Source organism: Lithobates pipiens, unplaced genomic scaffold (genome assembly GCF_037356315.1).
Source record: "Lithobates pipiens isolate NorthernLeopardFrog02 unplaced genomic scaffold, aLitPip1_a1.2 Scaffold_19, whole genome shotgun sequence".
Classification (NCBI taxonomy): Eukaryota; Metazoa; Chordata; class Amphibia; order Anura; family Ranidae; genus Lithobates; species Lithobates pipiens.
In genome coordinates, this window is record NW_027507764.1 from 580,531,190 (window position 1) to 580,557,160 (window position 25,971).

The window sequence follows — 25,971 nt, forward strand, 5'->3', positions numbered from 1 at the left end:
CAAGCAGTGGGCGGGAAGTGGGAGGAGTTATGCAAATATCAAAATGGCTCAACAGCTGCCTGCCAGTCTTGAGGAGTGGGGGTGTAAGTGGGGTGCAGTGGAAATAACACAATCCCAGTGTGATGAAAAAACATGTATCGAGATAATGCAAAGACGGTTCACAAATACTGGGTGGGAAGGCAGCACAGTCAGGAACACTCACAGTTCAGACAGTGTGTAGAGAGCAGAGTGCAGCCAAAATTACAGCGCCTGTTGAGAGGGGCAGAATGCGATCTGGCCGTCTTGTGCCCAAGTAGGAAGATGTCCAAGGAATTTGCAAGACCAACATTTTCCGTTACATAGTAGGTGAGGTTGAAAAAAGACAAAAGTCCATCAAGTCCAACCTATGTGTGTGATTATATGTCAGTATTACATTGTATATCCCTGTATGTTGCGGTCGTTCAGGTGCTTATCTAATAGTTTTTTTAAACTATTGATGCCCCCCCCCCCGCTGAGACCACCACCTGTGAAAGGGAATTCCACATCCTTGCCGCTCTTACAGTAAAGAACCCTCTACGTAGTTTAAAGTTAAGCCTCTTTTCTAATTTTAGTGAGTGGCTATGTGTCTTATTAAACTCCCTTCTGCGAAAAAGTTTTATCCCTATTGTGGGGTCGCCAGTACGGTATTTGTATACTGAAATCCTATCCCCTCTCAAGCGTCTCTTCTCCAGAGAGAATAAGTTCAGAGCTCGCAACCTTTCCTCATAACCAATATCCTCCAGACCCTTTAATAACTTTATTGCCCTTCTTTGTACTCGCTCCATTTCCAGTACATCCTTCCTGAGCACTGGTGCCCAGAACTGGACAGCACACTCCAGGTGCGGCCGGACCAGAGTCTTGTAGAGCCATTTTATCTCTGGAGTTGATCCCTTTTTTAATGCATGCCAATATTCTGTTTGCTTTGTTAGCAGCAGGTTAGCATTGCATGTCATTGCATAGCCCATCATCTACTAGGACTAAGGATGAGCCGAACACCACCCCCCGGTTCGGTTCGCACCAGAACCTGCGAACAGACCTAAACTTTGTGTGAACTTTAGAACCCTATTAAAGTCTATGGGACTCGAACGTTCAAAATCTAAAGTGCTAATTTTAAAGGCTAATATGCAAGTTACTGTCCTAAAAAGTGTTTGGGGACCTGGGTCCTGCCCCAGGGGACATGGATCAATGCAAAAAAAGTTTTAAAAACTAACGTTTTTTCGGGAGCAGTGATTTTAATAATGATTAAAGTGAAACAATAAAAGTGTACTATTCCTTTAAATTTCGTACCTGGGGGGGGGGGGTGTCTATAGTATGCCTGTGAAGGGGCGCTTGTTTCCCGTGCTTAGAACTGTCCCTGCACAAAGTGTAATTTCTGCAGGAAAAAAAGTCATTTAAAATCACTCGCGGCTATAATGAATTGTCGGCTCCCCGTAATACAGTGAACAAGTCATTGATAAAAAAAAAAAAAGCGTGGGGTTCCCCCAAATTACCAGGCCCTTCAGGTCTGGTATGGATATTAAGGGGAACCCCGCGTCAAAATTTTTTTTAAGTGGGGGTCCCCCTAAAAATCCATACCAGACCTTTTATCCAAGCACGCAACCTGGCAGGCCACAGGAAAAGAGGGGGGGACGAGAGAGCATTCCCCCTCCTGAACCGTACCAGGCCACATGCCCTCAACATTGGGAGGATGCTTTGGGGTCCCCCCCAAAGATCCATGTCCCCATGTTGATGGGGACAAGGGCCTTATCCCCACGACCCTGGCCAGTGGTTGTGGGGGTCTGCGGGCGGGGGGCTTATCAGAATCTGGAAGCCCCCTTTAACAAGGGGACCCCCAGATCTTGCCCCCCCCTGTTTGAAATGGTAAGGGGGTACAAAAGTACCCCTACCATTTCACAAAGAAAGTGTAAAAAATTGTTAAATAAGACAAACACACTTTTGAAAAAGTCCTTATTAAAAATATTAAAAATAAAAAATAAATAAAAAAAGATTCCAGCGGTGGTAATCCACTCTTGCTATCCAGCGACGGATGATCATCTCTCCGGGGTCCAGCGATGGCTGATCTGATCCAGCGACGGGTGATCTCTCAGTCCAGCGCAGCGAATCCATCCATCGTCTCCACAGAGGAGACACTGCGGGATCCCGGTGGCCTGACGTTTCTTATATGCGGAGGGCGGGGCCCCCTGTCACCTGACCCTGCCCCCTCTGACGCAAATGGGGAAGCCGGGCTTCCCCAATGACGTGTGGGTGACCCTGCCCCCCTCTGATGTAACGGAAACCTGCGTTACATCAGAGGGGGGCGGGGTCACCCATATGTCATTTGGGGAAGCCCGGCTTCCCCATTTGCTTCAGAGGGGGGCGGGGTCAGGCCCGGCGTGGATTTTTAGGGGGACTCCACATAATTTTTTTTTGTAATTTGATGCGGGGTTCCCCTTAATATCCACACCAGAACTGAAGGGCCTGGTAATTGAATTTGGGGGAACCCCACACCTTTTTTTTTTTTTTTTTATCAATGACTTTCAGTGAGTCTTCTCTGTATTACGGGAGCCGACAATTAATTATAGTCGCAAGTGATTTTAAAGGACTTTCTTTCCTGCAGAAATGACACTTTGTGCAGGGACAGTTCTAAGCACGGGAAACATGCGCCCCTTCACAGGTATACTATAGACACCCCCTAGGTACGAAATTTAAAGGAATATTACACTTGTATTGTTTCACTTTAAGCATTATTAAAATCACTGCTCCCGAAAAAACCTCAGTTTTTAAAACTTTTTTTGCATTGATCCATGTCCCCTGGGGCAGGACCCGGGTCCCCAAACACTTTTTAGGACAGTAACTTGCATATTAGCCTTTAAAATTAGCACTTTAGATTTCTCCCATAGACTTGTACAGGGTGTTCCGCGGCTTTTCGAATTTGCAGCGAACAGCCCAAATTGTTCACTGTTCGCCGAACAGGCAAACAGGCAATGTTCGAGTCAAACATGAGTTCGACTCGAAGCTCATCCCTAACTAGGATCCCCAGGTCCTTTTCCATCCTAGATTCCCCCAGAGGTTCTCCCCCCAGTGTATAGATTGCATTCATATTTTTTGCCACCCAAATGCATTATTTTACATTTTTCTACATTGAACCTCATTTGCCATATAGTTGCCCACGCCTTTAATTTGTTCAGATCTTCTTGCAAGGATTCCACATCCCACGGAGAAGTTATTGCCCTGCTTATCTTAGTGTCATCCGCAGATACAGAGATTGAGCTGTTTACGCCATCCTCCAGGTGGTTTATGTACAAAATAAATAGGATTGGTCCCAGCATAGAACCCTGGGGGACCCCACTACCCACCCCTGACAATTCCAAGTACTCCCCATTTATCACCACCCTCTGAACTCCATTTACTCACCCTATGGTCCATGCCAACGGACCTTACTTTGTACAGTAAACGTTTATGGGGAACTGTGTCAAATGCTTTTGCAAAATCCACATACAGCACGTCTACGGGCCTTCCTTTATCTAGATGGCAGCTCATAGAAGGCTAATAGATTGGTTTGGCAAGAATGATTTTTCATGAGTCCATGCTGATTACTGCTAATGATACAGTTTTGATTACTAAAATCTTGTAGATCCCCTCCCTAACATCCCCTCTAAGAGCTTGCATACTATTGATGTTAGGCTAACTGGTCTGTAATTCCCTGGGATGTATTTTGGCCCTTTTTTAAATATTGGTGCTACATTGGCTTTTCTGCAATCAGCTGGAACCATTCCAGTCAGTAAAAATTAGGAACAATGGTCTGGCAATTACTTGACTGAATTCCCTAACTACCCTCGGGTGCAAGCCATCTGGTACCGGTGATATATTAATGTCAAGTTTCCCAAGTCTATATCTAATTCCGTCCTCTGTTAGTCATGAGGGTGCTTCCTGTGACATGTCATGAGGACAAACACTGCAGTTTTGGTTACTGAAGCCCCCGATTCCCTCGTGAAGACTGAGGAGAAGAATAAATTCAATACCTTCGCCATCCCCCCATCCTTTTTAACCAGATGTCCTTCCTCATTCTTTATGGGCCAAGATGGTTGTCAGGTCATCCTAATGGGATGCACTGGCTAATGCCCTTATTTAATATGCTCTTAAAGCAAACCCATCTCACCTTCGTGTTCTTTGTCTCTAAGATTTTATCCCAATTTATATCTTCTAGCAAGGTTCATAGTTTAGGGAAGTTGGCTTTTTTGAAATTCAGTGTCTTTGTATTCCCCATGTGTTATCTATTTGTGTGATTTTATACTGAAGCCAATTGACCTGTGATCAATGTTTCCTAAATTGCCCCGTATTTCCACATCCGTGATCAGGTCTGTATTGTTGGTAATCAGTAGGTCTAGTAATGCTTGGTTTCTAGTTGGTGCGTCTACCATCTGACCCATGAAATTGTCCTGCATGACATTTAGGAACTGGCAAGCCTTAGACAAATGCATATTTCCCTCCACCCAGTCCATGTCTTGAGAATTAAAATGCCCCATTATGATAACACTTCCCATCCTTGCTCATCAAGAACCTTTACCTGCCACTAGTTCTGTCCCTACCAGACAGGATACCTGTCCTAACTCTACTAACAAAATGCGCAGCACACCTGGGAGTTGGGGTCCTAAAAAGGCTCTGCCTGGCTCAAAATGGCTGCTAGAGTCATCTGGGGTGGCAGCATCCAATAGGATGGCTTCCCCAGTGACCCTGGAAACCATCTTGACTTCCTCTTCAACTGCAGTGCCCATGCGAAAGGGTGCCACCTGCAGTGGAGAAAGTAGATTACACCTGCCTAAAGGTGTTTCCAGGCAGGCTGTATCGGCATGCAGACTGCCTTAGGTAATGCTTACATGTTATGCTGAGCCTCCATGATTGAAAGAACTGAAATCCAAAAAGATGAAAGGGGTGGAGACAGTGAGGCTGGGGAGGAAAGGGCTAGATAAGGCCAGGAAATATGTAGGTTCTCTCATACTTGCTGCAGATTTTACTGCTCTGGCCAATGATTGGCCAATCCCCATTCACACATGTATGATGTCACTGATGGTAGAAGTTTGCTTTATTGCTCACATTCGGTTGTTGCTTCTCTCAGACCCTAAATCTTCATCTCTCTGGAAAACCTGAATTTATGTTAATCTCAAAGCTTTCCCCTGGCTTTACATCATAAAGAGGGATTACTGCAAATCAACAAAAAAGTTTCAACGTATCAAATCTTCTGTCATTTCTACTGCAACCACAATTCATCCATCAGGTGTCCTATACATATTATATGTTTATCCAACCCTGGGGCAGTTAACCTCCTCATGACCATAGCAAAAGTATTGATTATGGTGAACGCTCTCCACCAATCACATTATCACCTCCACCAGTTCACTGATGTCACAGTTTGGGGAGTGGATTGATGATCAATCATAGTAAGAACCGCCCCCGAGGTACCCTCCAAGTGCACCCCAAGTTGAGAATCACTGCTTCAAAGAAATTCTCTAGTGCAGGAATCTCAAACTGGCCATAAAGCCTGAAGAAGGGACACGCATGTCCCGAACGTAAGCTCCTCCCCGCTAACCCGGAAGTGATGCCGATCCCCGCCAGCGCTGGTGCCCAGTGTTTGTGCTCCACGACCACTGGAAACATTGTATCCAGCGGAAACATCGTATCCAGCGGTGTTTCTGGGCCTGGGACCATCCACATCATTAATCCCTTTGCCGGATTTACAGGTGATGGCCTCTGCTCTCTGACGGCGACTAGCGGATGCTGAAATTATTACAATGCCCATCTATGAACCACTTTTGTGAGTGTATTGATTTTTAAAATGTTATTAAAATTTACCGTTTTACTGCACTTAGAAGGTGCCGTTCCTCTTCCATTTATCTCAAACTGGTGGCCCTCCAGCTGTTGCGAAGCTACAAGTCCCATCATGCCTCTGCCTGTCCCATCATGCTTGTTAGTGTCAGCCTTGCAATACCTCATGGGGCTTGTATTTTCACAACAGCTGGAGGGCCGCCAGTTTGAGACTCCTGCCCTAGTGAATGAAATATAGAGACTGCTGTTTATGATTATGGAGAGGGCTGTCCACCAATCACGTTATGACCCTTCACCAGTTTACTGATGTCACAGTTTGGGGACATCCAATTGCGTGGTAACCTTGAAGTGCAATTCAAGTTGAGAAGCTTTACTTCCAAGAAATAATCTAGTGAATGAAACATAGAGACTACTGTTTACAGTAGAGAAGGTGGTCCACCGAACACCTAAAGACCATCCACCGGTTTACTGATGTCACAGGTTGGGGACATCCAATTGCGAGGCAACCTTGAAGTGCACTTCACGTTGAGAATCATTACTTCCTAGGAATAATCTAGTGAATGAAATATAGAGACTGCTGTTTATGATTATGGAGAGGGCTGTCCACCAATCATGTTATGACCCTTCACCAGTTTACTGATGTCACAGTTTGGGGACATCCGATTGTGAGGTAACCTTGAAGTGCACTTCAAGTTGAGAATCATTACTTCCTAGGAATAATCTAGTGAATGAAATATAGAGACTGCTGTTTACAATTATAGAGAAGGTGGTCTACCGATCACCTAAAGACCTTTCACTGGCTAACTGATATCAGAGTTTGGCGGGTGGATTGATGATCAGTTTTACCAAGAACCGCCCCTGAGGTACCCTCCATATGTATTCAGAGTTGAGAATCACTGCTTTCAAGGAAATCCTGTTGTGAATGAAATATGGAGATTGCCGTTTATGATTATGGAGAAGGCTGTCCATCGATCACCTTATGACTTTCCACCAGTTTACTGATGTCTCAATTTTGGGAGTCAACTAGGGATCAGTCATACTAAGAATCACCCCTGAGGTACCCTCCAAGTGCACTCTAAGTTGAGGATCACTGCTTCAAAGTAATCTTGTAGTGAAAGAAGTATGGAGACTGCTGTTTATGATCATGTAGAACGCTGTCCATCAATCACCTTATGACTTCCCACCAGTTTACTGACATCACAGTTTGAGGACATAAGACCGTAAGGTAACCTTGAAGTGCACTCTAAGTTGAAGATCGCTGCTTATAATGTAGTGAATGAAATATGGAGATTGCTGTTTATAATTATGGAGAAGGTTGTCTACCGATCACCTAATGACCTTCCACCAGTTTACTGATGACACAATTTGGCGAGAAGATTGATGATCAGTTATACCAAGAACTGCCCCTGAGGTACCCCCCAAATGCACTCAAAGTTGATGATCACTGCTTCAAATGTAGTGGATAAAATATGAAGACTGTTGCAGTTTATCCTTATGGAGAACGCTGTTCATCAATCACCTTACGACCTTCCACCAGTTTACTAATGTCACAATTTGAGGAGCAGATTGAGGATCAGTCGTAACCTTGAAGTGCACTCCAAGTTGAAGTTCACTGCTTCATTGGAATGCTATAGTGAATGAAATATGAATGCTTCTGTTTATTTTTATGGAGAATGGTGTCCACCAATCACCTCATGGCCTTCCCCAATTTGGGGAGTGGATTAAGGACCAGTCGTGCTAAGAACCGCCCCCAAGTTACCCTCTGAGTTGAGAATCACTGCTTCAAAAGGAATCCTGCAAAGAATGAAATATGGAAACTGCTGTTGCTGAGCCCTTCTGTCATGTTGATCCTCTTGCTTTATTACTGAAGTCCCTGGATTGAAACAAATATGCAGTCAGCAAGGTCAGAATCCCAGATCTTGGTAGTTATTCTAAATCAGTGCTTCAAAAAGTACAGAAGCCAGAAGACCCACATGACAGCCAGGAAACTAGCATGTTCAGCAGCAGGCAATAGAATTCTTCTTATTTCTCTCAATTCACATCTTTTTTATGTTCATTATAGGCAAAATGTTTAGATATGACGATGATGTAGAAATGTTACTGTTTCTTTTTAATATCTTCCACATATGGAAATAAAAAGGCTGCATCTGCGGCAAAGGTGGGGTTTCTGTTTTTTTGGCGGCTTTATGTATAGCCAGCAATAAAGAGCCTCAGCTGGATGATGTCTCAAGGATAGACATGGTGGTGCTTTGGTGCCACCTACCGGCATATTTATGCACTGCGCCTGTAGAGGGTGGTTATCCTTGCAGCACACTTGTGTTGAAAGTCTTTATTGGGTTTCTGTAGAAGGTTATGCATTTCATCCCTCATTTTTCCCCTTGCTATCCTGGGTGTAAGGGTAGGGAGAGTCACCCTACCCTATGGATCGATTGAAGAGAGTTTTTCCAGTGAAAGTCCAGCCCGGGCAAGAAAGACCACAGGGGCGCTCCTTACACTGGGAATGGCAGACTCTTCCAGATCCTGGGCGGATCATCTCAATATAATCCATGTGACTCACCCTGACAGCTGTGGCTCCGCAGGGAATTGGCAGGAAGATGCCCAGACCGGGCAGAGGAAGGGCTGCGCCATTTTTCATTCCTAAATATGTGCTACAAAAAAATCAAGCACTAATACATATAGTGCTACCAATAAATATGTGAATAACCAATTAATACATAAATATATAACATTTTCTAATTTTTAAACACCGTGTTATTACAAATAAGGGTGTATAATAGAAAAGTTTTCAAATAGATAAATAGAAGGGGCCCTTTAAATGTGATTTTTGTGAATGCCAAAGAAAAGTGCCCAATTAAATTCACAGCCTTCACCCATATAGTGGTAATGTAAGCTTACCGGATAAATATGGCCCCCTAGTTAAAGAGAAGTCATAAATAGCAAAGCTAGTATAGTTATGCCGCGTACAAACGATCGGAATTCCGGCCAGAAAAAGACAGATGAGAGCTTTTCATCGGAAAATGCGACCGTGTGTATGTTCCATCGGAATTTAGCTGTCCGAATTTCCGCCAGCCAAAAATTGATAGCATGTTCTCAATTTTCCCGACGGAAAAACTTTCTATTGGTAATTCCGATCGTGTGTATGCAATTCCGACACGCCAAAAATCACGCATGCTCAGATTCAACTACGAGACGGAAGCTATTGGCTACTGGCTATTGAACTTCCTTTTTCTAGTGTTGTACGTCACCGCATTATAAACTATTGGAATTTGATGTGACCGTGTGTAGGCAAGACAGCTTGAGCCGAATTCCGTCAGAATCCCATCGGGAAAACCATCAGAGCTTTTTCAGACAAGAATTCCGATCGTGTGTACGCGGCATTAGGTGTCACTGGCGTCCTTCCCTTTCTTCCATAGAACCATTACACCACACTGTCATCCAGGCTGCCACCTCCGGTCTTCAGCCACATATACTCAGGGAAAAAAATAGATAAACAACACTCAACATAGTGTAGAAAGCTGTTTGCCTTTTCTAAAATAAATATTGCACTTACATGTAGTAAAAAAATGACTGTGCATTAAAAATAGGACTAAAACCCGCATAGAGCAGACACTTTGCGGGTTCCCTCCAGTACGCAATGACGTCAACAAATGGCTCCGCCCTATGCGGTTTGTTTGTACAGGACATCTTTTGGGGCATTGCATTCCTGACCTTCTCCACAAACCAGCACCAAATGCTGAACCTCACACACATTAAGAGAACTTTATCAAGCAAATTAACGACAAATGTAGATGCAAGTGGGCCTGCCTGTCATTTAGCAGAGTCTATGCAACAGTTTTTATGTGACTCATGTACCTGTAATCCCAGCCAGCTAACAGCGACAGATTTTCACTGGACCGTGGCAAATTTACCACTGGAGATGACACTGATTTTCACTCAGGACAGATGCGGAATTAAAAAGTGGTTGGGCCGGTTTTATTCTGTTGCAGTGCTACTGATGCCGCATACACAAGACCGGACTTTTCGACCGACTAGGTGCGACGGTCTTCCCGACGGACTTTCAGCGGAGGTTCGACGGACTTTCTGAACGAACGGACTTGGCCACACACGACCCGACTAAGTCCATTCGAAAGTCTGTTCAGTTTGAACGTGATGACGTAAACGGGACTAAAAAAGGACGTTCAATAGCCAGTGGCCAATAGCTGCCCCTGCATGGTATCTGGTCCGTTGGACTAGCACACAGACGAACGGTTTTCCCGATTTTTAGTCAGTCGGATAGATTTGAAACATGTTTTATTTCTAGGACCGTCTGACTTTTGGGAAAAAAAGTCTGCCGGAGCCCACACATGATCGAATTGTCCAACGGATTCCGGTCCGCCAGACCAAGTCTGTCGGAAAGTCCGATCGCGTGTACACGCCATTAGGGCAGTGGAGATGGAATTTATGGATGAAGATGCCTCATTATAATTATATTACAGTATATTACAAATATGTCTCCTGTTCAGCATTGCCTGGTTGTGTGACAGAACTGATAAACATCCCCCATTTTGTTCTATCCGCTTAGAGCCAGCCCAGATTGTGAAAGCGGTAGTCCCAGATCCCATTTCTGCTACCAGAATGTGATGTATTGCACACAGTTTATGGCACAAAAATCTAAGCCCTTGTACACACGGTCGGACATTCTGCCAACCAAATCCATTGGATTTTGTCCGATGGATCTTGTCCGAAACTGTTGCATACACACGGTCGACCAAGTTGTCGGAAAATCCGATCGTTCAGAACGTGATGACGTTATTTCGTTACGACGGGACTACGTTCACGCTAGTAGCCTATAGCTTTGTTGTAGGAATTTGATCTGAGCATGCTTGGCACTTTGTCCGATCGGAATTCTCTACACATGATCGGAGTATGTCCGATCGGACCAGTTTGTCGGAAAATATTTCCAACAAGTTGGAAAATTGGGTCAGACGGATATTCCGACGGAAACAGTCCGATGCATACCACACACAGTCGGATTATCCGACAACATGGTCCGATAGGACACATTCCGACTGAGTCTCCAACCGTGTGTACAAGGGCTAAGGCACCAGCTGACTGAGATTAAACCTCACTGGGGCGGATTAACTTCTTAGCTGCAGACACGGTAGCCCCCCACTGCGTGTTTTAACAGGAATGCGCGCTGATCACAGCGTCTGCTGTTGCAATTATGATGTTTTCAAAGAACTATTTGTATTACGTGCTGCCACACTCAGACAGGAATGTAACAGAGTTTGCAATACGGCAGCTTTCTTAAAGCAATTACGTTTTTTTAATGTCTGGTTTACGACATTTAAAGATTAACAAATTGTAAAATATTGTGAAAAGTGAAAAACAGTGGGAAAAAAATACTTACAGAAAAGATATTACAAGTTAGAAAACAGGCAACAGCAAAATACATGGGATTAAAAGTGAAAAGTGCATCCTCACCGGGTGAGGCAGGACCCCTGCAAAACTACACATACAGTTCCTCAATACCAAGGATTTGTGCTGGAGGTGTAAAAAGGCTGCAGGCACGATCCAGAACATTTTTTTGGTCTTGCTCACTACTGCAGCCTTTCTGGAAGGAGGTCAGACTGATCACTCAAAAATGTATGGACTTTATTGTTTTCCATTGCCCAGTGTTCTTCCTCCTACCCCATTCCTCAATACACCTCAAGAAATGTAAGAAATCTTACTACTGTACTGTACTTCATCATCTCTTAAACATAGCGAAGGCCTGCATCCCTTGGAAGGACATTAAGTCTAGCCCACTGGTTTTGTAAAATAGAGGACATAAACCACACAAAGGACTTGGTGCTCTCGGCCTACAAAAATACCCGATTCTACTAAAATTGCTACATATTCTCTGAGGAAGGGAAGGTCGTTTGGCTAGAGATCCCATTACCCCAATTGGGGACTCCTCATACAACCAGTCTAATGCCCATTGAGAGTGAGATTTTTCCTGTTCCTGCCTTCCCTTTCCCCATTTTTCCTAGAGCAGCCATTCTCAACTAGGGTTCCACAAGAGGTTTCTAGGGGTCCTTTGAGCTTTGGCTGATTGACCTTCCATCTGACAGTGTCTGTATAATTTCAAGACCAGGGCTACTTGGCAGAGTCAGTGACATGACTAGTGCTCTATTTGTCTGTAACGGTGGCTTTCTAAGCACCAATGTAAGGGGCATTTTCTCACTGAATTCTGATGATACTGTGGACACTGGTGTCCGGCTGGAGCCCCGCAGGGGATTTGCCCTTGGGGTGGTCGAAGGGACAGACTGATTGTGCCTGCTGTGCATGGTGTTCAGGATCCAGACCGCGGTGGTCACTGCCTGAGCCCAGTGCAGCCATTGTGATGAACCACTAACCTAGTTGGGGCCCATCCAGCAGGGGCCACAATACTATACTGTGGACCTGCTATCAGGACTCTGTTGCCTGCAGCCACGGAAGTCCCAGGAGAGGGCCTGGAGAGGGCCTGGAATCATCCTTTAAAGGTGGAGTGGAGTCAAGGCCTAGTGACTCCCCAGTTAACAAAGCGGACATTAGAGGAGAAGAGACTGTCTGGACCTGTGGCCTGGCCAGGGACCTAGCAACTGTCAGTACTGCTCAGCAGGAACCTGGTAAAGTCCCTTAGGTTCCAGCCAAGTGTCCCTTGCCATCCTAGTCCAGAGGGAGCCAGTGTCAGAGGAAGGTGCACCTTCAGGTGAGTTGGACAGAGAGAATGAGGGCCGGGTCATTGATTGGGGTTCCCCCAGACTACAGGCTGAGTTTGGATCCCTAGAGAAACTGGCGGAGTGGTCATCCAAAGGTGAAAGCTCAGAAGAGGAGTAGAAAACTGGAGGCTCTCAAATCCAGAAGGCCCAAATCTGGCCTTTATGGAAGAATGGCAAGAAGAAAGCCATTGTTGAAAGAAAGCCATAAGAAGTCCCATTTGCAGTTTTGCGAGAAGCCATGTAAGGGGGACAGCAAACATGTGAAAGAAGGTGCTTTGGTCAGATCAAACCAAAATAAAACTTTTGGCCTAAAAGCCAAACGCACTGTGTGGTGGAAAACTAATGCCGCGTACACACGATCAGACTGTCCGGCGGACTTAGCCCGGCGGATAAACCGCCGGACTTTGAAGAGGCGGTCAGCCGTACTTTCCGAACGAGCGGACCTGCCCACACACAACCAGACTTTTCCGGCGGACTAGGTCCACTGGACTTTTGGCGGGAGTCCGCTGTACTTTTGAAAACGTACTTTTGCCCACACACAAAGGAAAGTCCGTTCATTTTGAACGTGGCTCCAGGTGGACGGGACTAGCGAGATTGGCACGTCGCTGGCCCTGTCACCTGGTATGGACTTAAAGGGGAAACCCTATGCTGAAAAAACGGCGTGGGGGTCCCCCCCGAGTCCATAGCAGACCCTTATCCCAACACGCAGCCCGTCTGGTCAGAAAAGGGGGTGAGGATGAGTGAGTGCCCCCCCTTCCTGAGCCGTACCAGGCCGCGTGCCCTCAACATGGAGGGTGCTTTGGGGAAGGGGGACTGTGCGGCCCCCCACCCCAAAGCACCTTGTTCCCATGTTGATGAGGACAAGGGCCTCTTCCCGACAACCCTGGCCGTTGGTTGTCGGGGTCTGCGGGCGGGGGGCTTATCGGAATCCGGGAGCCCCCTTTAATAAGGGGGCCCCCAGATACCGGCCCCCCACCCTATGTGAATGAGTATGGGGTACAATGTACCCCTACCCATTCACCTGTGAAAAAAATTTAAATAAAGCACAACACAAGGTTTCAAAATCATTTATTGCACAGCTCTGGGGGTCTTCTTCTGTCTTGGGGGGTCTTCTCGCCGGACTCCTCCGCTATCTTCTGCTCTTTTGCTACCTCTTTTACTAGCAGAGGAGCCCGGCTTTCTTCTTTGTCGCCGTGGGGGGTCTTCTTCCGACTTCGGGGGTCTTGTCCCCCTCTTCGGGGGTCTTGTCCCCCTCTTCAGTTCTTCTTGCCGGGCCTCCGCTTTCTTCCTTTAGCTCTTTTACTAGCGGTGGCCCGGTATTCTGTCGCCGCCTCTTCTTCCGACTTCGGGGGTCTTGCCCCCCTCTTCGGTTCTTCTTGCCGGGCCTCTGCTCCTTCTTCCAACTCTTTTACTGGCGGTGGCCTGGTCTTCTGTTGCTGCTGTCGCCGTCTTCTCTTCTTCTTCCTTGAGATGTTGACTCGGTGCTGTCTCTGGCCGTAATGACAGGGACGTGTTGCGCGGCGACTTATATAGGGACATGCTAGTAAGCGGGCTGATGGGTGAGTGGGAAGGCAAGACAGTGAGTGGACCGAGGGGTGAGCGGAGCGAGCAGTCATGCCAGTATCCTGGCCGATGGATGAGTGGAAAGGCAGGACAGTGAGCGGGAGTGCAGGCATGCGAGCAGAGAGATGACATCATCTCTCCCCACCCACCCTGCATCACCGCAGTACCGCCCTCACTGAATGAATGAATGAATGAAATACTTGTATAGCGCGCAACGCGAACTGAATCGCCTCAAGGCGCTGTGACGAGCTTTTATCATCAGCTAGAAGAGGAAGGTCTTGAGTTTTTTCCTAAAAGCCAGGTGATTTTCTTCCAGGCGGATGTTGATTGGTAGAGCATTCCATAGCCGAGGCCCTTGGACAGCGAATCTCCGATCCCCCTTGGATTTATACCGGGCTTTGGGCATGAGGAGGAGGTTTTTGTTGGCTGATGGAAGACTGCGGTTTGGTGTGTAATGATTTATTTTCTCCATTAGGTATTGCGGAGCTTCTCTATGCACGCATTTGTGGGTGAGGCAAAGGGTCTTGAATGTGATCCGATTTTTTACAGTTAGCCAATGTAAGCTCCTCAGCGAAGGAGAGATGGATTCCCAGGGTTTTTTTCCTGTTATCAGCCTTGTGTTTTGGATAAGTTGTAATCGCGCAAGTTGATATTGTGGTAATCCTATGTAAAGCGAGTTTGCGTAGTCCAGTCGTGAATTAATGATTGTTCCAACTACCACTGCTTTGTCATTCTTTGGGATAAAAGGGATGAGTCTGCGAAGCATGCGCAGCAGATGGTGAGATCCACTGACTACTGCTCCTATTTGCGCATCCATTGTTATTTGTGAGTCTAAAATAATCCCGAGACTCTTGGCCTTGGACCTTGGGGAGATGGTCTGCCCAAAGATGGTTGGTGGAGTCCAGGAGGTTTTGGTTACGGAATTATGATTTGGGTCACTATGCAGCCGCGGGTAGCAGAGAGATGACATCATCTCTCTGCTGCCTGTCTTCACTCCTTGACACAGCAAGTGACAATCCGCACCTTATGGCAGGCAAGTGACAATCCGCATCTTGTAGCAGGCAAGTGACGTGGCAAGTGACAATCCGCAACTTGTGGCAGGTGACGTGGCAAGTGACAATCCGCATCTTGTAGCAGGCAGGTGACGTGGCAATCTACACCTTGTGGCAGGAAAGTGACATGGCAAGTGACAATCTGCATCTGGTGACAGGCAACATGGCAAGTGACAAAATCTGCATCAGATGGCAGGTGATGTGGCAAGGGACACACTCAGGGCTCCCATCGATTCTGCATCATGATGAGTTGAACTATTTCATTTTATATTACAATGTAATGATAAAAATAATGTGCTTCAATCATCCTGACACCATAACAACCATGGTGCCGTGATGATTAAAGCAGTGGCGTCACTAGGGGGGCCATAGGGGGCCATGGTCCCCCTAACATTATACTGTGCCCCCAATTTAAAAAAAAGGACACTGGGAATGCAGGGGATGGGCATGTATGGACTGAACCGCCGTATTGCTGGCTCCAGCTCCGCCTCCACCTCCTGAGTCTACTCCCGACCACTGGTTGCTAGAGCCACCTTGCTTCTGGCAACCAGTGACATCAGATCAGAGCTGGCATTGATAGCTCTCTCTCCTTTCCTTCCTTTCTTGCACAAAATAATGAGAGAGGAGACACAGCCAATCTGCTCCTTCTCCCCCTCCCCTCTCTTGTGTGTGCACCGTGGGAAGTGTGAGCTCCTTAGCTTCACACTTGACTTCCCTCGGAGCACACACAGGAGAGAGGAGAGGGAGAAGGAGCAGATCGGCTGTGTCTCCTCTCTCATCATTCTGTGCAAGAGAGGAAGGAGGGGAGGAAGGAGGGGCAAGAGAGCTATCAATGCCGGCTCTCGTGCTCTGAACTGTTCCATGAAAGAGATGCTCTGAGCTCAGAGCCATTTTGGAAGGCAGACGGTGTTTCATTAGATTAGGTGACCCGTCAGAATGCGTAACGAAAGTGACGTTCCGTCACCGCCATCTTGCTACACCCCGCACTCCTCCATAGTAAGGATACAATGAGAAGGGGAAAGCAGACATCTTGTTACACCCATCGGAGTTTTGCATTTTACACGTATTTTTAACAGTAAAGTGAGTTTATATAGTGAAATACAGGACTTGTTTACATGTTGAAATTTAAAAGCGAACTTCTGTCAGATTAGCAAACCTATGAGATGAGCAGGTTTGCCGCTGCTTTTAAAATTCAACATCTAACCAGTCAGACGGAGTTCCAAGTACTGTATTTCACTATATAAACTCACTTTACTGTTAAAAATAAGTGTAAAATGAAAAACTCTGGTGGGTGTAACAAGATGTCTGCTTTCTCCCTTCTCAGTGTATCCTTACTATGGAGGAGTGCCGGGTGTAGCAAGGTGGCGGTGACGGAACGTCACTTTCGTTACACATTCTGACCGGTCGCCAAATCTGACGAAGCACTACCAGCGACTAGGGTTGTCACCTGTCCAGGATTCACTCGGACAGTTTGGGTTTGGAATCATGTGTCTGGGTTTCAGACTGTCTGAGACCCGGACACATTATTTAGACTGGACTATGGCTTCCCAGCAGGGTTGCTGGCTGCAGCTGTCTAAGCTGAGAGTGTCTGTTACACTCTCTTTCATGCTGCCCAAAGTCAGCACTAACAATCCCCGCCCCCCCAAAAAAGAAAAACACACACAGACGAGAGCAGGGGTGGATCCTGGGGGGGGCAACGGGTCAATTGCCCCCCCCCCCCCCGAGAATACCGGCAGGCTGGTTCCACGGGTCCAATCGCGGCTGGTTCCGCGGGTCCAATCGCGGCCGGTTCCGCGGGTACCAGCGGGCCGGTTCCGCGGGTCCAATCGCGGCCGGTTCCGCGGGTACCAGCGGGCCGGTTCCGCGGGTCCAATCGCGGCCGGTTCCGCGGGTCCAATCGCGGCCGGTTCCGTGGGTACCCGCGCTGAGTGGACGGTGAGGGGGGGGCAGCTGGGCGGCTTAGGAGGGCTGCTGGCCAATCAGGAAGCCAGCAGGCAGGGGAGCAGGGAGATGACATCATCTCTCACTGCCCTGCATCCCTCCAGTTCCGCCCTCACTGTGTAGGAAGCTGTGTGCAGCAGAGAGATTGCAGAAAAGTGACACAGTAGGTGACAATCCGCAATGTGTGGCAGGCTACGTGGCAAGTGGCAATCCGCAATGTGTGGCAGACTACGTGGCAAGTGGCAATCCACAATGTGTGGCAGGTAAGTTGGCAAGTGACAATCCGCAATGTCTGGCAGGCTACGTGAGAAGTGACAATCCGCAATGTGTGGCAGGTGACGTGGCAAGTGGCTATCCGCAATGTGTGGCAGGTGACGTGCCAAGTGACAATCCGCAATGTGTGGCAGGCTGCGTGAGAAGTGGCAATCCGCAATGTGTGGCAAGCAACGTGACAAGTGACAATCCGCAATGTGTGGCAGGTGACGTGGCAAGTGGCAATCCGCAATTTGTGGCAGACTACGTGGCAAGTGGCAAGCCACAATGTGTGGCAGACTACGTGGCAAGTGGCAATCCGCAATGTGTGGCAGGTGACGTGGCAAGTGACAATCCGCAATGTGTGGCAGGCTACGTGGCAAGTGGCAATCCGCAATGTGTGGCAGGCAACGTGGCAAGTGACAATCCGCAATGTGTGGCAGGTGACGTGGCAAGTGGCTATCCGCAATGTGTGGCAGGTGACGTGGCAAGTGACAATCCGCAATGTGTGGCAGGCTACGTGAGAAGTGGCAATCCGCAATGTGTGGCAAGCAACGTGGCAAGTGACAATCCGCAATGTGTGGCAGGCTATGTGGCAAGTGGCAATCCGCAATGTGTGGCAGACTACGTGGCAAGTGGCAATCCACAATGTGTGGCAGACTACGTGGCAAGTGACAATCCGCAATGTGTGGCAGGTGACGTGGCAAGTGACAATCCGCAATGTGTGGCAGGCTACGTGGCAAGTGGCAATCCGCAATGTGTGGCAGGCAACGTGGCAAGTGACAATCCGCAATGTGTGGCAGGTGACGTGGCAAGTGGCTATCCGCAATGTGTGGCAGGCTACGTGGCAAGTGGCAATCCGCAATGTGTGGCAGGCAACGTGGCAAGTGACAATCCGCAATGTGTGGCAGGCAACGTGGCAAGTGACAATCCGCAATGTGTGGCAGGTGACGTGGCAAGTGGCAATCCGCAATGTGTGGCAGGCTACGTTGCAAGTGGCAATCCGCAATGTGTGGCAGGTGACGTGGCAAGTGGCAATCCGCACTGTGTGGCAGGCTACGTGGCAATCCACATCTGGTGGCAGGCGACGTGGCAAGTGACAATCCGCAATGTGTGGCAGGTGACGTGGCAAGTGACAATCCGCAATGTGTGGCAGGCTACGTTGCAAGTGGCAATCCGCAATGTGTGGCAGGCTACGTGGCAAGTGACAATCCGCAATGTGTGGCAGGCAACGTGGCAAGTGACAATCCGCAATGTGTGGCAGGTGACGTGGCAAGTGGCAATCCGCAATGTGTGGCAGGCAACGTGGCAAGTGACAATCTGCAATGTGTGGCAGGTGACGTGGCAAGTGACAATCCGCAATGTGTGGCAGGTGACATGGCAAGTAACAATCCGCATTTGGTGACAAGTGACGTGGCAAGTGACAATCCACATTTGGTGGCAGGCGACATGGCAAGTGACATCCTCAGGGTTCCCACTGATTCTGCAGTATGGTGAGTTGAACCATTTAATTTTATATTACAATGTATTAATAGAAATAATGCGCTTCAATCATCCTGACACCATAACAACCATGGTGCCGTAATGATTGAAGCGCAAATACCAGCCATTTCCCATATAAATTGCCCCCAAAAAAACATATTTTATAGCAGTGCCCCTCCCGAGACTAGACTCTGGATCCGCCCCTGGACGAGAGAGGACTCAATCTGCACCTCTTTCCCCCCCACCCCTACTTCTCTGTGTCTGCCCAATCCCTGGCGCTGTGCCTCAGAAAAAGGAAAGTTGGGGCCGGAAATTTTTTTTTTTTTGTAAATTTATGTTTATTAACAGTTTTTCAAACACTTACATCATATACAACACATGACCCATAACCCCCCCCTAACCCTTGTGCAGCCCTCCAATCAATACCAGATCTCAGACCATGTTTATCAGCTGTATCCCACGGAAATCATGTTTCCCAAAGAGTAATGACGTGTCCCAACCCTGAAGGCATAACGGAAAGACCCATAACGCACACTGCAGCACCCTGCCCCGTGCACCAATGGCTATCAAGGAATCCCGGCGTCCTCTCCCCACTCAATAATTTAAGTCAAAGTATCTTTGGCGTCCAACCAGCCCTGCCACACCTTCTCAAATTTCTTGGGGCATCCCCTACTTAGGTATGTGGCCTTGTAAAGGGGTAGTGCCTTGTTAAAGCGGAGGTCCACCCTAAAATGGATCTTCCCCTCATTGGAATCCTCCCCCCCTCCGGCGCCACAATTGGCACCTTTCAGGGGGGAGGGGGGTGCAGGTACCTGTACAGTACAGGTATCTGCACCCACTTCCGGCGTAGATTCTGCAGAAGGTACGCCCCTTTCCGCAGAATCTATGCCCCTTTCCGAAAGTCCCCCCTGCCTGCTGGGAAACACACGGATCCCAGAGACAGCGGGGACCATCCTTATTGCGCAGCGCGACTCGCCCATGCGCAGTAGGGAACCGGGAAATGAAGCCGAAAGGCTCCACTTCCTGATTCCCACACACAAGATGGCGGCGGCAGCACCCGAGAGACGATCGAGAGATCGGCTTCGGGTGACAACATCGCGGGCGCGCTGGGCGGGTAAGTGTCACTATTTTAAAAGTCAGCAGCTGCAGTATTTGTAGCTGCTGGCTTTTAAAAAAAAAAAAAAACGGCGGACTCCCGGCGGACTCCCACTTTTATCAAGCTTTTCCAATAGGACACAGTAGGTGGCTCAGGTTTTTTCCAATATAACAGGATAGCTTTTCGCGCATAAAACAAAGACAGGGATATCATAGTCCTCTGTGCCCTTCGAGACGCCAACTCCTCCACCAGCCCGAGCAAACATACCGCGACTGTGATAGGAATCGGCACCGAAAGGACTGTTTGTATGGTGTCCGTCACTCCCTTCCAGAAGTCCTTAATCTGCTGGCACTGCCAAAATATATGATCAAAGCCAGCACGGTCCGCCGTACAACGCCAGCACCCCGCTGAACCCGTACAATATATTCCAGCTAGCTTTGCAGGGGTATAGTACACCCTGTATAGAATTTTAAATTGAATAAGTCTATCTCTGGCTGATACCAGGGTCTGAAACGGGTAATCCCACATGTCATCCCAATCCTCCCCTCCAAAGTCTGTCACTAAAGCACTCCATGTGTCTCTGCATTTTTGGATCATATTTGGCCTTTCAACGAACAACTCTTTGTAGACCGCGGATAGAGGCTTCAGCAAGTCCTCCGTCCGCAGCACCCTCTCCAGGGGAGTCACACCAAGCTCCACAGCGTCAGAACCGAACTGAGTGAGGAAGGCATGCCTCAGCTGGAGGTAGCGAAATAAATACCAATTTGGTAGATTGTATTTAACTTTTAGTTGGTCAAACGTATATAGCCTCGCCCCCCCCACTACGTGCTTCAGCTGTTTGATGCCAACCCTGGCCCATATCACTGGGTCAGGAATCGCACCAAAATGCGACAATCTGGGATTTAACCAGAGAGGAGTGTCTGGCTACCAACACCCCACCCTGTTCTTCATCAAGACCTGTGCCCTGTCCCAAGCTCTCACCATTGCTCGCATTGAGGCCGTCAGAGAAGGGGAAACCCTTGTACCCCTATATACCAAGTAGGATAAACTCTCATACGAGCCCAGAAGGGCTGCCTCTAATACCGTAGCTGAGTCCCCGTCATCCCTTGTTAACCAACGCCTGGCGACTACCATCTGTCCAGCTATGAAATACTTAAAAAGATCTGGTAATGCCAAGCCACCTTGACCCCAGGGTTCCTGCAAAACACGGAGACTTATCCTGGGATGTGTGGCAGCCAATAAAAATGAACCAAATAGACTATTCACCCTTCTAAAAAAAGAACAGGGAATCCAAATTGGTGAGTTTCGCAGAAAGTATAGGAACACCGGCAGGACTTTCATTTTAAGCAGATTAACTCTACCAATCAGGGACAACGGCAAGTGTTTCCATGCATCTAGTTGCACCTAAACCTTGGCCAGTAATGGAAGAAGATTTAGAGACATATAGTCACCTACTCTTGGTGATACCCGCACACCCAAATACTTGAACTCCTGCACCCATGCAATTGGAACCTTGACGGTCGCCAGAGCACGGGCCTCCCCATCAATAGCCATCACGTTGGACTTCTCCCAGTTAACTCGTAGCCCTGAGTATGTGGCAAATTTGTCCAGCACCTCAAACACTGCCTCCAAGGATGACCCTGCGTCCTGCAGAAAGAGAAGCACATCATTCGCGTATAACGCTATGCATTCCTTAATGCCCCCAACCTCCAATGCTCCAACCTCAGGGGACCTCCGCAAAGCTATTGCCAGGGGCTCTATTGTTAGCGCAAATAAGGATGGGGACAGCGGGCACCCTTGACAAGTGCCCCTGCCCACTTTAAATTGAGAGGAGATTGAGGTACCTATTTTAATAACCGCCTGGGGATTGCTATAGAGCAAGGATATCCAGGTCACGAAAACCTCTCCAAAGCCCATGTGCCTCAGCACTGCTAGCATATACTGCCAGTCTACTGAGTCAAAGGCCTTAGCCATGTCGAGGGATACCACTACTCTCGTGCCTGTCCTGTCATGTTCAATCTGTAAATGAGCAAATAGTCTATGCAGGCTGGTGTCCATAGATTTTTGCGGGATAAAGCCCGTCTGATCTATGTCCACCAAAGTAGTGATGACTTGAGAAAGTCTGGTAGCCAAAACTTTCGTTAAGATTTTTAAATCTTGGTTCAGCAGTGCTATTGGCCTGTACGATAAACATGACAGGGGATCCTTGCCTGGCTTCGGCAGCAGAATAACCTGCGCCTCTAACCAGGAGTCAGGAAGACACTTGTGTTCAAGACAGTAATGAAAGAGATACTTTAGTCTAGGCACCAAGTCCTCCAAATGTGACCGATACCATTCGACACATAAACCATCAGGACCAGGGGATTTATGGGGAGGGAAGGACCTAATGGCCCTCTCAATTTCCCTGTCGGTTATATCAGCGTCCAAAATGCCCCTATCCGCCGCAGACAGCACAGGGACACCCAGGGACGCCAGCAACCCATCTAATTCCAGGGGACTGTAGGCGTGGATGGGAGCATACAAGACCCTGTAGTATTCCACAAAGGTGTCCAAGATATCCGTTGGATTTGTGAGTATATCCCCCCGATCATTTTTAATGCAAGGTATGTTCGTCTGTACTCTCTGTTCTGCTACTAACATAGCAAGCAACTTACCATTTTTATCCCCTTGCTCAAAATGGGATTCAGCTAGCTTTGTCCTAGATGTGTGTGCTAATTCAGCATAATGGAGTGTCAACATGTGCCTCGCCTCCAGAAGTTCACTATACGTGACATCGGATTGATTATTGGAATGTGTCAGAGCACACACCCTCTCTCTATCCTGTAATTCCTGTTCTTTCTTATTATGTGACCTTCGGGCCTGCTTGATGGCTGAAATATAATGACCGCGCATGCAAGCCTTAAACGCATCCCAAACCGTTGTTGGGTCAGCAGACCCTGCATTATCTTCCCAATAATTACTAAAGTGTGGCGCAACCTGAGAGGACACCTCCTCCACCTCCAGTCAGCCAGGGTTCAACCTCCATCCCCCCCCCCCTAGAAACCGGGGTGTGACCAATATGTATCGACAGTGGCGTGTGATTGGATAGACCACCTGCGAGATATTTAGCTCCACCCACCAACTGCAGCATTGACGCATTTGCGAACGCTAAGTCGATTCTCGAGGAGGATCTGTGCGTTTTGGAAAGATGTGAGTAACCTCTGGTAGTAGGGTTTTTCCACCGCCACAATTCTGTCAGGGAAGCCGTAGCTGCCCAGGCAGAAAGGTCAGCTGATGCCACTCTAGACGCATTGGAGGAGTCCAGAGCGGTAGAGAGTATGGCATTGAAATCCCCAGCTATAAGGAGAGGGAGATGCATGTAGGGTGCCAATTTACCCAAGAGGTCATACAGGATCTGGAAGGGAGGCGGAATATAAACATTTACCAAGACCATCTTGCAAGTACTAATATCAGCAACTACAATCAAAAACCTTCCTCCTGGGTCCCAGATCACACGATGTATGGTGCAAGGTACCGCCTTACTGATTAGGATTGACACCCCCCCTGAAGTAGGTGGAGTATGTTGCATGGATCGCCCGCTGTATCCAGGCTCTGCGTAAGGCCAGCACCCTGCTCCCATCCAGATGCGTCTCCTGCAGGAACACTACATGAGGACTAATCGGTTTTAAAAATTGAAACATTAAAGCTCTACGGAATTTGTCATTCAGTCTTCGGACATTCCAGGAGACCACATTAAACATTTGTCCCACCATCATCCCCCATTAAACCTGTCAGATATGAAACAAGATACATGCAATACCAGAGATAAATACAGTTGACCATGCGAGGCATACATGTGACTAAGCATATGAGAAGTAAAAAGGCTGACTTGAAGGGCTGCACATACTAAACACCCTACCCCTTGACCCCCATAAACACCCTGCTGCTGTGTAGCGAACCAAAAAAACAGGTACACGCAGCTTTTCCCCGAACTGTGTCCTAAAATAGTCCTTGAGGGCATGGCCGTTTAAAGGGTCAAAAAGGGCCAGAAGACACAAAAAGAAAAATTTGACACACCCCAAAACAAAAAGGTGTCAAAAAGTCAACCGTCCTAAACATGGTGCCTGAGTTCCCGGAGCTCCCAACTCCGCTTTGGGACCCTTCCCGTCCTTGCTATAGTATCCGGACCTTATGTACCCCACCCTCAGTTCTCAGGATCTGATGTGTCCAACAAAGAACCATACATATACTGAAAAAAAATTGGCACTGCCCTTGGTAAAGTGCCTATAGAAATGTGCATAAGAGGAGGGGGTATCACTTTACGAAATTCTCCCCCCACCCAGAGTCTGAGGGAGCAACCTTCAACAGCAGGTAAACTCAATATTGGCACAGCGGGTATCCCAACCAGCGGAGAACAGACCAGCCGAACTCTTTGAGGAGGCTGAGGAAGGAGACAAAAAATAGAAGAGAGTCCAAACCCACCATGGAGTGAACTAGATACGCCAGGCCACACCTATCACAGCGACTGGAACCAGGCGTCTGCTTCAGCAGGGGAATCAAAAAACTTCACCGAGCCCCTGTGCTGCACTCGTAGCCGACTAGGGTAGAGCATGGAGTATTTCAAATCTCGTTCACGGAGCCTTCTTCTTCTTATGTCCGTAAAGGTCTTGCGTCGTCTCTGCAAGTCAGCCGAGAAGTCAGAATAAAGATGCACCGCCGTGTTCTCAAAGGGCAGGGTCTGATGTTTACGGGCCTCGCGCAGTATACGGTCCCTGTCCCTATAGTTGAGGAATCGCACTAGGAAAGGCCTGGGCAGAGCCCCAGGAGGACCCCGGCTAGTAGGGACCCTGTGAGCCCTTTCCACCACATAGGTTGGGGTGACCTTGGTCAAGTGGAGGAGTGCCTTAAAAAAAACCTCCGCAAACTCAGCCGGGTGCTCCCCCTCCGCCCCTTCTGGAAGGCCCAGGACCCGAACATTGTTCCTCCGAAGGCGATTTTCTGCGTCACCGGCTTTAGCCACCAGATTTTGAACAGTGCACTGTAGAGCATGTATGGCTTCATCGTGGCGGTTAGTGGCGTCCTCCGTTGCCGAGATTCGCGATTCGGTTTCAGAAAGTCTGCCCCTAAATTTATCTAAGTCAGCTCTTATGAGATTGCATTCCTCCGCCAGGTGGTCTATGCGGACCAGCAATGATGTTCTGCTTTGCTCAATTGCCGCAAGGATAACAGTGGTATCATTGGCTTGAGGGGTTGGCGGCACGGGCGGAGCAGCCGCCTGCGGTGCCGCCTGCTCCATGTCTGCCATCAGCGCCTTAAATTGATTCAAAAAGTCACCAGGACACTGTGCAGGCTGCGGTGGTGCCTTCTTAGCTGCAGACTTGCCTTTGGAGAGCATGAGGGAGTAGAAAGACACACTGAAGGTACGTATGGTGGTATGTATGCAGGGAGGTGCACCCCTTTAAAAGTTTCCAGCCACAGGATAATCAATAAACGGCCAGGCTGACTGAAAGTTTAGCTCTAGAGTTTCTCTAGTGTCCAAGTGCTGCCGGAGGTCTTAGGGGACAGCAGATACAGTCCAGCAGGGTGCAGAGTGGGCAGGGTATTCCCCTTTAAAAGTGTCCAGCCATATACTAGGAGGTGAGAGCAGGCATGGATGATAAATGACTGTAGCTGACCTCCACCTCACTCCCCCAGCCACCTTTCTAAAACACCCTGCAGCTGTCCCCAGTTTTCAGGACTTATCTCCCTCCCTGTATGAAGTGTGGTCTCTACAAGCTGCTGCAACCTCTGTCCGTCCTTGCCGCCGCGTGGTCGCCCTCTATGGCGAGATCCATACACAGAGATGGCGTTGGCGGCGAGGAGTCCTGGCAGCAGCCCTTGAGATATCCTCCGCAAGGCTCTACCCCCGCTCGGCCCGCATGTATTTGCGCTCCGCGATCGCGGCACTCCACTGCGGCCGGCCCGGAGGCTTCACAGGCCTCAAAGATGGTGGCCGGTCTCCGCAGGATTAGCTAGGCCGCAGCCGGACGGGGCCGCCCGATACCTCCAAACTCCTCAATAACGG